Source organism: Trichosurus vulpecula, chromosome 1, assembly GCF_011100635.1.
Source record: "Trichosurus vulpecula isolate mTriVul1 chromosome 1, mTriVul1.pri, whole genome shotgun sequence".
NCBI classification, from domain to species: Eukaryota; Metazoa; Chordata; class Mammalia; order Diprotodontia; family Phalangeridae; genus Trichosurus; species Trichosurus vulpecula.
In genome coordinates, this window is record NC_050573.1 from 191,883,846 (window position 1) to 191,895,823 (window position 11,978).

At 37.6% G+C, this 11,978-nt stretch overlaps 1 pseudogene; it reads right to left on the minus strand.

Moving 5' to 3' along the window:
- Positions 1-9,575: 9,575 nt before the first annotated feature.
- LOC118835499 lies at positions 9,576-10,376 on the minus strand (annotated as a pseudogene).
- Positions 10,377-11,978: the final 1,602 nt, after the last annotated feature.

Genomic DNA, 11,978 nt, shown 5'->3' on the forward strand with positions numbered 1-11,978 from the left:
GTCAGGAGAATGTTTTCAGTGCTCCTTTATAGATTAACTATAACTTTCCCTCTTCTTCCCTACACTATAAAAAGTGATTACAGATAACAGAGCCTTCTTCAACCCTGGCTCACAGCCACTCCCCTTTCACAGACCATCATCTAGGTTCTTTTGACATATTTTCAGAAAACACATGATCAATTTCATTCATTTTCTATATCTATGTCTCGTCAGCATGAGTGAGCTCAATTGAGTATGTGATACCTATCTGACATACATAGCTTTAGTGGACACTGATGGGAAAACGAATGCATAGAAAGTGAGTGAGGAAAGCATTGCAGAAAATCTTTACTGCAAAATGAATACAAAATTTGGTGCTTGACTTGGCAACAAAAGTTTCCTTAGTTTTAAGTGGACCAATTCCTAAGTTGTTTGTAATGTATTTGGAATATTCCTTTTGGAACAAATGTGGGTTAAGCTGGAGAAGAACAGTTTTCCACCTGAGCAGCATGTAAAGGGGGAATAGAAGTTTTCTCCAACTTCAAAAATGTTCTTGTAAAAAGAAGACAGTGACTTAAGTGACAGAAATACCTGGTTTACTGTCTCCCCATAGGTCACCCCACCCCAGTTCAGATGGCTGAATTTTATGAGAATAACTTCAAAATTATAATTTTTTTCACAGCATTATGAACTTTATTCCTGGCGAAGAACAGTAGAAGAGCTCATTTAAGCATGCTTCCCCTGTAAATGTGGATTTCCTTGTTTTAGAGATCAGACAATATTCTCCATTAAGAAAAGAGTGTGTCTTTTTAAGGCCTCAAACTACAGTAGGCTATGGTTTTTTTGGACAACATCATACTAGAAATTCAAGTAGTGATTTTCATTATATCATGTTACATTTAAGTAAACTGTTAACTTAAGTTTGGGAGATATACGTGAATCTTAAACCATCACTTTTTCAAAGGAAATGAGTTCTCTTTGAGCTAGGCTCAGCACCATATTCTGAAGAAGAGCCCAAACACTCAAAAAACAAAAGGTTTTTAATGTTGTCTCAGCTCATTAATTTTGTAAGGGAAGAAAGCACTATAAATCCATCCCACTCATCACTGTGTGCCTTTGTAACACCCCTAATAATAAGGAACAGACGAGTGCCAAGTGATTGATGGAAACATCTTGGAGTGAAGAGAACCTGGAGCATTAGCAAGAAAAAAATATCAATGATACCCTTTCTCTTTCCTTAAAAGTAACCCCTCAGCAAAACAGTTTAGACTTATGAGACAAAGAGAATTAAGAGAGGAGAAAATATCCCAGACACAATAAATGAATTTCTTCTTTAGAATTTCTCTTTGTATCACCCTTTTTAACTGGAAAATTCTCTTCGTATTTGACAATGCAGGTCATTTCCCCTTCATTCTTTTCCTTTCTCCAAGAAAATAACAATATGGGGCCACTTCATTTTGAAGGACTCTGATTATGGTTTTATTATTCCTTTGGAAAGGGTAAGTAATTTTCTCTACCCATTTGCTTGTTATCAAAAGCCGGCTGCCCACATTTATTTTGTCACATAGAGGGATAGGACATAATTTGTTTCATATTCTAGCACAGAGCCAGTCTTCTGCAGCCAAGTTCTATGCCCATTTCGACCGTAGGAATTATCATCCCTTAATGCAAGCCATGTACAACATGGCACTAGCATTCTGCTGACTGATATACACAGCTATTTTATTTTTGGAAACTAGCCTACAGCTCTTATGGCTCTGGGTTTTTGATAGACATCATGTATTGCTATTTCAGTAGAAAATGTTAACTACAAAAACCAAGTAGCCTGAGGGTTTGGAAGCATACTTAAATTTTTAATAACTTGTCTAAAGAACTCTTTATAGTCTTCATTTGAAACTGGACTGAACTCTCCATTAGTTAATATAAACATGGCTCCACCCCACCATGCACATTTGAATGTCAACCTTTTCCCAGAGATGTTGTGATTGGGATGTTGGAGAACCACAGGCTATGTTGTCTTCATGTGGATAGAGGAAGACCTGGAAACCATCCAGTTTCAAGGTTTTTTGACCTTGAAAGAACTCCCTTCCAAGAAGAAGTCATATGAGACTGGAAGAAGGAAGAAGTATGCTTGTGACCTGCTCCAGGCTTTTCCTGGCAAGCCCCACAGAGATCTTGAGATGAGTGTGTTAGTCTCCCTGCCAACAAAAGCACTGAATGGCATCAACAGCACTAGTAATTTCAGGAGTAGAAAAGAGGTGCTTATGAGGGCATAGATGTGGCAAACTGGCTGAGGAAAGAATAGTCCCAACAGATGATGAAAGTATAGTCCAGCCCATAGCACCTTTCTCCTTCGATTCATTTATTTGAAATGCTTTCTGAGGGCTTCTTAATAACTATTTTTCTTCCTGTTTCTCTCTCTAACCAGTGGGCAGGATGCATGAAAGGGTAGGGAGAGGAGAACAGTTAGCTTCCAAGCTGCAAGTCACAGAGTAGCCTGCTATACCTCATTTCCCAACTTTCCAGCTTTTTAAATGTTATTTGACAATGTTATCAAAGTATATGGCCATCAACTATGATTTGTGTCCAAGCCTTGGAGTTCATACTTTAACTGAGAGAGGAGAAGCTAACCTAGGATGAGAAGAAATATCCTTGACTTTTTTTTGTTTTGTTTTGATACTAAGCTAGTTTCAAAAGAGTTGAGGTAAGTTAATTATAAAGAGTTTTATTTGTTTGTTTGTTTGTTTCATATTGGGTAAATGTGGCTGTGTCCATACTCTCTTGACTGCTTATGAATGCACAGAGAAACTTGAAGAAATGAACCCATGAGGAGGTAGGCACAGGAATTTGGTACAGGCTCATCTAAGTCTTTCTTTTTACACTAAGACTTGTACCATTCTTGTCTGTCAATAGAAGACTGACCCTATGCACATCTTCCATCCCTGTTTCAGGTTAAGACTCTTAACACATCACATATACAAAAGCTCACAAAAAGCTTATGCACATATTTATCATCCAAGAGTGCCATCTGCTTTACCATCTCTATTCCCTTCATGCTGGATTGTGAAATGCCTGGTATTGATAGTTAACGTGATTAAGTCCTATTTGGTCCTGCCTTTCATATACACAGTTTCCTCCTTTTTAATTTAATTTTATTTTTTAATTTGAACTTAAATAATAAAACAAGAATTTATCTTTTTAAAATTTTTTAAGCTTTCATTTAATGTTTTATTTTTTTCCATTGCAGGTGAAAACAATTTTAAACATTCATTTTTAAAAATCTGAGCTCCAAATTCTCTCCTTTCCTCCCTCCCCATCCTCCACATTCCCCCCTCCATTGAGAAGGCAAGCAATTTCATATAGGTTATATGTGTGTAGTCAGGCAAATCATATTCATAATAGTCACATTGTGAGAGAAAACACAGACAAGAAAAAAAACAGGAAAAATAAAGTTAAAAATATGCTTCAATATGTATTTAGACACTATCAGTTCTTTCTCTGGGGATGGATAGCATTGTGTTGTGTGGATCATTATGTTGCTGAGAATAGCTATTGTTAACAACTGATCATCTTGTAATATTCCTGTTACTTTGTGCACAGTACATTTCACTTTGCATCAGCCCATGCAAGTCTTTCCAGGTTTTCTGATAGCATCCTGCTCATCATTTCTTATAGTTCAATAATATTATACCATAATCACATACCAGAGCTTGTTCAGCCTTTCCCCAATTGATGGGTACCCCTCAACTTCTAATTCTTTACCCCCAGGAAAAAGCTGCTATGAATATTTTTGTACATATAGGTCCCTTTCCTTTTCATTTTTTATTTCTTTTGGGCCATAGCTTTATAGTCCTTTGGGCATAGTTCCAAATTGGTCTACAGAATGGTTGAATCAGTTCACAACTCTACCAACAGTGCATTCAAGTCTCATTTTCCCCACATTCCCTCCATGATTTGTCATTTGCTTTTTCTGTCTTAATAGCCAATCAAATAGGAACTAGATAGTACCTCAGAATTGTTTTAATTTGCATTTCTCCATTGAATAGTGAGTTACAGTGTTTTTTTCAACGTGAGTATAGATAGCTTTGATTACTTCATCTGAAAACTGAAAATATCTTTTGATCATTTATCAATTGGGGAATGGCTCTTATTTTTATAAATTTGAACCAGTTCTCTATATGTTTAAGAAAGGAGGCCTTTGTCAGACAGACTTGCTTCTAAAATTTTTTCACAATTGTTATCGCTGAATGTATTTCCTTCCATTCTATTCCTCTCTATTTATTCTAATCCCTCTCTACGTTCACTTTGTCCCTCCTCAAGTGTTTTGCTTCTGACTACCCCCTCCCACAATCTACTCACCCTTCTATCACCACCACCTCTCATCCCCTTCCCGTCCTACTTTTCTGTAGGGAAATAAGATGGATTTCTATATCCAACTGAGTATGTATGTTATTCTGTCTTTGAGCCAAATCTGATGAGAGTGAGGTTCACTCACTACCCTTCATACTCCTCTACTTCCCGTCCACTGCAAAAGTTTTTTTGGTCTCTTTTATGGGAGATAATCTAACCCATTCTACCTCTCCCTTTCTCATTCTCCCAGTACATTTCTCTCTCACCCATTAATTTTATTTTAAAGATATCACCCCTTCATATTCAACTCATGCCTATGCCCTCTGTCTCCATAAGCTTCTTATAACCACCCTACTAATAAGAAAGGTTTTATGAGTTTTAAACATCATCTTTCCATGTAGGAATGTAAAGAATTTAACCTTATTAAGTCCCTTATGATTTCCCTTTCCAGTTTAACTTTTTATTCTTTCCTTGAGTCTTGTATTTAAAAGTCAAATTTTCTATTCAGCTCTCATCTTTTCATCAAGAATGTTTGAAAGTCCTCCATCTCACTGAATATCCATTTTTCCCCTGAAGGATTATACTCTGTTTTGCTGGGTATCTCTTGGTTATAACCCTACTCCATTGCCCTCTGGAACATCATATTCCAATCCCTTTAGTTTACAGGTTGCTAAACATTGTGTTGTCCTGACTCTGGCTCCACCATACTTGAATTGTTTCTTTCTAACTGCTTATAATATTTTCTCCTTTCCTTGGGAACTCTGCAATTTGGTTAAAGTATTCCTGGGAAGTTTTCACTTTGGGATCTCTTTCAGGAGGTGATTTGTGGATTCTTTCAATTTCTATTTTACCCTCTGATTCTAGAATAACTGGGCATTTTTCCTTGATAATTTCTTGAAAGATGATATCTAGGCTCTTTGTTTGATCATTGCTTTTGCTGGTAGTCCAACAATTTTAAATTATCTCTCCTGTATCTATTTTCCAAGTCAGTTTTCTTTCAATGAGATATTTCACATGGTCTTCTTTTTTATGCTTTTGTTATTATTTTATCATTTCTTGGTTTGTCATAAAGTCATTCACTTCCTTTTGCTCCACTCTAATTTTTAAAGAATTATTTTCTTCAGTGAGCTTTTTGACCTCTTTTTCCATTTGCCAATTCTGGTTTTTCAAGGCATTCATCACCTCATTGGCATGTTGGACGTCTTTTACCATTTAACCTGGTCTATTTTTCAAGGTGTTATTTTCTTCAGTATTTTTTGTGTCTCCTTTACCAAGCTGTTGACTCATTTTTCATGATTTTCTTGCATCACTGTCATTTTTCTTCCCAATTTTTCCTTTACTTCTCTTGATTTTCAAAATACTTTTTGAGCTCTTCCATGGCCTGAGACCAATTCATATTTTTCTTGGTGGCTTTAGATGTAGGAGTTTTGACTTTATTGTCTTCTCCTGAGTGTGTTTTTTGATCTTCCTTGTCACCGTAGTAATCTTCTAGGGTTAGAAGCATCTATAAAAACAGCTGCATAAAACCCATAACTGTTGGGACAGTGGGCCTTCCACCCGGGAAGCAGAGCCTTTTTTTTTAACAGAGTTAAAAGTCAAGTAATAGATTGGAGAAATGAGCAAACAACAGAAAAAAATCTGACAATAGAAAGTTACTATAGTGACACAAAAGATCAAAACACATACCCAGAAAGAAAAAGTTTGGTATTGGGCCATGGAAGAGCTTTAAAATGACTTTGAATTCCTTCTTTCTGGTTGCTTGCAATATTTTTTTCTTTGACCTAGAAGCTATGGACTTTGGGTACAATATTCCTGGAACTTTTAATGTTGGGATTTCTTTCTGGAAGTCACCAGTGAATTATTTCTCTTTCTGCTTTGACCTCTTCTTTAATCTATTACAGAAATTCTAGTAGAGTTTGTGCTTAAGTATTTTTCCCCATTCTTCCTGTATGTTTCCTGACTTTGAGCTCGATATTAAGGCTGGGCTCTGCCCCACTTTTGGAAGGAAGCCTGGGACTATCTTGTTGATGCTTTCTTCAGATATTGTATGTTATGTTATTTCAGGATCTCAGAGACAGGCTCAGAATCTTCAAGCTTTTAGTGCTCACCTCACCAAGTAGCCTGGTCCACAACAAAAGTGTGATTGCTCCCCTACCTGTCCCACCCCATATTCCCCATCTCTCCTTCCAGGTCTGAGCTCTGTAAGTTCCTGACCTGAGTTTGGACCTAAGCAAAGTAGACTGGGCTAAATCCCAATCATCTGTCTGGAAAACTCTGTTGTCTCAGAGTGGCAGAATTGTTGGCTTTACTTTGGTCTGCAACTTCTACCCTGGATATTCTTCAGCAAACTAGGTTAAATATTCTAAATGAGATCCTGCTCTGCACTTGGGATCTGGGTTACACCACTCCTGCTGTCTTATGAAATTCCTCCTTTCTCAATACAAAGTCAAAGACCTCCTAACCTGGGAATAGCACTGCCTCACCCAGGATTCCTTCTCAGAATGCCCTGGAGCTGTGATCCAAAATTGAATAATGAGTGACAAAACTTTCACTTGGCACCTGCCCCCATTTCAGTGTTCGGGTATGGGTCTGGGCTCTCCTCATGCCCCGGTGCAGAACATCTCTGGGCTCAGTGTGCTCCTGGGCGGACCTCACACCTTTCACCTGCAGATCTTCATGTCTGTCTCTTTATGCCAACTATGGCTGGACAAAGGACTCACTGTTACCTTTTCTGGATTTCCCCATCAGGATTTAGTTAGGTGCATTTTCTAAATCTCTTTAAATCTGTTTTGTAGTGGAGAAAGGTGTTTCAGCCCAACTTCTTGGCCTGGTTCCCTATTTTTTTTTACTTAATGTAAAAGTTTTGGAGATTGAATTAAGGAGTAACTTTTTTCTTTTCCTTCCTGTCCCCAAATATTTTTCCTAAAGTACTTTGTAATTCTTAGCCATGCAGTCTAAAAATCTACCAAGTCAAAAGCGATTTGGATAAACAATTATCACTCTAAAATGAAAATTATCATGGAACTGAATGGTGTAAACTAAAAATAAAAAAAAACAACAAAACAAAAATTATCAAGGGAGATTTATGAAAGGAGCATCAACCGTACTTTTGTTTTTGTTATTGATTAGTTTAATCAGATTGCTTTCCTTCTAACCCCAGATTATTCTATCCTCATATATGAAAAGGAATTTTATTTGGAGTTAGGGGAAGAAAGAAAAATAGTATGATAAGGTAGGATAAGAGCACTGTTGCAGAAAGTTATCAATCATATGTTTGTAAATCTAGGTTTGGACCTAGAGGTCAACAAGTCAAACATTTTTATTTTATCAATGAGGAACATGAGGCCCAGAGAGGTGAAGAGACTTGTCCATGGTCACACAGGCAGTAAGTAGTAAAGGCAGTTATTTCTTTAAATAAATTTTATTTTATTTTTAGATCTGCTTTCTCTCTCTCCACTTGTTCGATCGAGAGCTCAAGAAAAATAAAATCTGTGTTATAAGACGAAGCCCTGCTTTAATCACATCATCACCATCATCATCATAGTAAAATTCCAATCTATTCTCTGAGTCAATTACCTCTCTATCAGGAGATGTGTTGAATGTTTCATCATGAGCTCTCTGGAATTGTTGCTGGTCATTGTGTTGATGAGAATAACAAAGTCTTTTATACTTTCTTGTCCTTACATTACTGATATCATTAAGAAGTTCCACTAGTTCTACTCCCTTTATAAGTAGAGTCAGAACTTAAATTCAGGTTTTGTGACTCTATGATAAGCTCTCTTTCCAGTGCATGATACCATGCTATTTTTTGGTGTTTTTTTGTAAATAGTATTTTATTTTTTTTCCTGTTACATGTAAAGATAGATTTCAACATTCATTTTATAAGATTTTGAGTTCCAAATTTTTCTCCTTTCCTCCCTTTACTCCCACCTCCCCAAGACAGCAAACAATCTGATATAGGTTATGCATGTGCAATCATGCTAAACATGTTTCCACATTAGTCATATTGTAAAAGAAGAAACAGAAGAAGCGGTTAAAAAATGAAAAACATAAACAATAAACAAAAAAGTAGAAGTAGTGTGCTTCAGTCTGCATTCAGACTCCACAGTTCTTTCTCTGAATGTGGATACCATTTTCCATCCTGATTTTTCTGGAATTGTAATGGATCATTGCATCACTGAGAAGAATTAAGTCTATCATAGTTGATCATTTTGCAGTGTTGCTGTTACTATGTACAATGTTCTCCAGGTTCTGCTTATTTCACTCAGCATCAGTTCACATAAGTCTTTCCAGGTTTTTTTCTGAAATCCACTCACTCACTGTTTCTTATGGCACAATAGTATTCCACTGCATTCATATACCACAATTTGTTCAACCATGCCCCAGTTGATGGGCATTCTCTCAATTTCCAATTCTTTGCTACCACAAAGAGAGCTGCTATAAATATTTTTGTGCATGTAGGTCCTTTTCCCTTTTATATGATCTCTTTTGGATACAGACCCGGTAGTGATATTTAAAGGGTATACACAGGTTCCATGTTTTGGGGGCATAGTTCCAAATTGCTCTCCAGAATGTTTGGATCAGTTCACAAGTCCACCAACAATGCATTAGTTCCCAATTTTCCCACATTTTCTCCAACAGTTATTGTTCTCTTTTTTCTGTCATATTAGCCAATTTGATAGGTGTGAAGTGGTACCTCATAGTTCTTTTAATTTACGTTTCTCTAATCAATTGCTATATGGAGTATTTTTTCATATCACTATAGACAGCTTTAATTTCTTCATCTGAAAAGTGCCTGTACTTATCCTTTGACCATTTAACAACTGGAGAATGACTTATATTCTTATAAATTTGATTCAGTTCTCTCTATTTGAGAAATGAGGGCTTCATCAGAAACACTGGCTATAAAAAATGTTTCCCAGCTTTTCACTTTTTTCCCCCTGTATCAGGCCCCTTAGAATCTAGGCCAAGTGTTCTAATTTTTATGTATAAGGTGTTTTACAACATATCCTTCAGCCCCTCCTTTGGAGGACCTGATAATACCAGCTGACCCCCCCATCCAAAGTCTGGATGAGATAAAGGGGTACCCAGTACAATGTGAATAACATATTTAGGATAATCAGGGTACCCAGTACAGAGCTACTGGCATTGTTAAGATGATCAGTGGGCCTAGCATTTCTAGGAGGGGGGACATGTTCAAATATGAGGTCATAGGGATATTCCCAGAATGGGAAGGAGCCTCTGATCTACCTCTCCTCTACCTGCCAGCTGGGTTGGTATCTCCTGATATGGGCCAAGTTGGTGGCCACCCATGGCTTCTGGAGTTCAACCTTTCTCTCTGTCTCATAGTCAGCTCCCTGGTCAGTCACAGCTCCCACTTCATACATAGGTTTGAAATTGCTGAAGGGTCTGGTGTGAGTGTCAATCCAGTGCAACAGTGGCTGGTGCCTTGCCTGGCAGATGCGGACCAGAGGAAGAACATCACCTTCCATTGTGTGGGTGTCTGGTGGGGCCTGGCCATATAGGCTGGCATAAATATCACCCAAACTGTAGCTCTTCTTTTGGCTAGATTCACAGGGTGGGCCAGAGTGGTCCAGGGCTCTCAGGGCTGCAACATTGTCCACACAGAAGACACCACTTAGGGCATCTGTGCCTAGCCCAGCCCAGTTCAGCTCATCTTGCAACAGGGATAAGTCAAAGCAGTCTCCATTGTGGGCTACAAGACAGAGAGGGATTGGCTGCCACTAAAGGAAGGCCAACAAGACCAGAGTCAAAACCTTGCCTTCAATGGGCAGTCGGTAGGGCTGTGTTCAGGCCAGTGGGATTGTTGGCTGCTACAAGCCTTTCAGTGTGCCACACACATGCAGAGATTGTCATCTACCCAGGGTGGCAGTGGCACCTGGGAAGAGCCCTCTCTTGGAGGTGAAGGTTGGGCCACCTCCAGGGCATGTCTTTGGATGGCCACTAGGCAAATCTCTGTGACCTTTTGGCTGAGAAAATGGCAGTCCTACAACTTCTAGGTTTATGAAGATAACAGGTGTCTCCATGGGCATAGAGGAGGCAGCTTCCAAACTCCTAGACAGGCTTGATCTGAGGAGAGGGCTGGGTACTATGGGCAGGCTGGGACTTCAGAAAGTTCTCCTAATTCTCCAGGCTTAGCTTGGAGTAAACAAAAGTGCACCCTCAGCTTTTTGCTTTCATTTTAATCTTGATTGCTTTGGTTTTGTTTGTGCAAAAACTTTTTAATTTAATGCAGAGGTGGGAAACCTGCAGCATTCAGGCCACACATGGCCATCTATGTCCTCAAGTGTGGGTCTTTGACTGAATCCAAACTTCACAGAACAAATTCCTTTAATAAAAGGATTTGTTCCATAAAACTTGGACTCAGTCACAAGGACCTAGAAGGCCACATACAGCCTTGAGTTCACAGGTTCCCCACCCCTGATTTAATGTAATCAACATTATCCATTTTGCATTTCATAATGTTCTTTGTCTGCTTTGGTCATAAATTCTTCCCTTCTTCATGGACCTGACAGGTAAATTACTCCCTGTTTTCTTAATTTGCTTATGGTATCACCATTTATGTCTAAATTGTGTAGCCATTTTGACATTATCTTGGTATATGGTGTGAGATGTTGGTCTATATCTAGTTTCTGTCATTCTATTTTCCAGTTTTCCCAGCAGTTTTTGTCAAATAGTGATTTCTTATCCCAGAAGCTGGTATCTTTGGGTTTATCAAGCAGTAAATTATTATAATCATTTACTACTGTGTCTTGTGTACCGAATCTATTTCCCTGGTCTACCACTTTATTTCCTATCCAGTATGAAATAGGTTTGATGATTACCACTTTGTAATATAGTTTTAGATCTGGTATGGCTAGGCTACTTTCCTTTGCATTTTTTTTCATTAATTCTCTCGATATTCTTGACCTTTTATTCTTTCAGATGAATTTTGTTATTTTTTCTAGCTCTATAAAATATTTTGATAGTCTGATGTCATGTTCTAAATACATGTTAATACCTAAATTTATATGTAGTAAGATCCAAGTTAAACTCTAAAATGAAATAATTTTTTTATCCCACAATATATTGAATTTGCCATAAGTTTTGCCCAAAGCTATTGAATAATCTATGCTTCTCGTGAGCAGGGATTATATCTTTTTGTTATTGTTGTACATTCAGATCCTATTTTAGCAACATAATAGATACTTTAAAAATGTTTGTCAGTTGATGCTGGAGTGAGGAAATTTGTATCAGTAACTTAGCATAAAAGTATATCTGCTCCCAGTGAATTTTAGTAACAGAAACTGTGAAAGATTTGCATGTAAAGATCATTATTTTCCATACATTTTATGGACAGATAACTTTCAATTAGCTATGGATTCTTTTTGGCCAAAATTTCAAAAATCTTTCCTTTGCTTGTATATTTTAAATTTACAAAGAGTGTGGTATCCATGTTACAGATGAGAATCAGAGTTATTGTCTACTTGACTGACCTCTAAGTTGCATAAAACAGACTTTCTTATGTTTACCAACAATTATGGAGTCAAGGTGATTCCAACCTTTTTGATGTATGGATGGAAAATATTTCTAATACCTAATACCTACTAGAGGTACCAGTGATAGTAATCACCCAGAAAGTGAGTGTG